This window comes from Pundamilia nyererei, unplaced genomic scaffold (assembly GCF_000239375.1).
Source record: "Pundamilia nyererei isolate P.nyererei 1_Seehausen unplaced genomic scaffold, PunNye1.0 scaffold00477, whole genome shotgun sequence".
Classification (NCBI taxonomy): Eukaryota; Metazoa; Chordata; class Actinopteri; order Cichliformes; family Cichlidae; genus Pundamilia; species Pundamilia nyererei.
In genome coordinates this window covers 94,485-95,668 of record NW_005187878.1, presented here as the reverse complement: position 1 = coordinate 95,668, position 1,184 = coordinate 94,485, and positions in this window count along the sequence as shown.

Genomic DNA, 1,184 nt, shown 5'->3' with positions numbered 1-1,184 from the left:
ACACATCCTCCAACCACACACACCCATATTTTGCTCCCCACACGTCCCCACAAAGCAGAAATATCTTCTCAATTCAGAAATGTCCTCACAAACTAGATACGTTCCCATGGAGCATATCTCACACACAAAGATGTGACAGTAAAGGGTCTTCTCTTTGCCTCTCAGGTGACCTTATCGCTATGGCGTCCCAGCTGACCAATCAGAGGCTGGTGTGCATTGTAGAGGCGTGTCATCTGGGTGGAGCTACAACTGAACTCGTCCTAAGCAGAGCCTTTCAGCTGACCAACTGATGCCTGATGGGAGCTGTAGTATACACACTTAAAAATTCTAGTATTTGTAAGTATTGAGAGTTGTAGTTTTTTACACTAATTTTAACTACATTGTAACATCTTCAGTGACAAATTTGTACACTTTATTGCTGTTCTCTTTTTTTCATTGTTCTTATTTACAAAATGCTGATGGGACGCTGGGAGTTGTAGTACCACTTCATCAAAGTACTCAAAAAGTGCAGTAATATATCGAGGTATTAATAAAATGTGTATAGCAGGGTTCATAAGCTTAATAGAAGAAGGTAAAGAGTTAAAAGTGTTGTTGTTTAGGGTAAAATTAGGTTTAAAAGTCCCTTTTTAAGCCTAATTTTGCTTTTATTTTGAATAATACACTAAGATTGTGTTGGTTCATGTTTGTACGGTTCAGTTTGGACCATTTTGTATTTACAGTGTAAAATTATTTCTCACTTCCCTTAAAATTGAGATTTATGACCTTATTTTATCCCCCATCTTCCTCTTGTGGACTGTGACATAATATTTAACATTTTTTAAACTTTAGAAATTAACTTATTTAAGTATAAGGAGAGAAGAGCTGATGTGGCGATTAATGCAATGTGGTTACTTTCTTTGCTTCTCACTGCTGTTGCTGCTGTTTCATTGTTTGTGGTATTTTCTGCCTTTTTACTGTGAAATTTCTGTAAAGTGTTCACTGTTACATTCAGTGTGTTTTCTTTGAAGGAGGCTTTGAAATAGGATTAACATTTGTGCTACAGTGTCAGGTCCATAGAGTTTCTGAAATCCTGTCTTTGTTTACCTGTTTTCTGTTCTTGCCAACAAAAAGCATTTAATAACTTTAAATTATATTTTATATTTTATTTTATGCCAAACCGCTTTGTTAACATTGATAAACTTTTG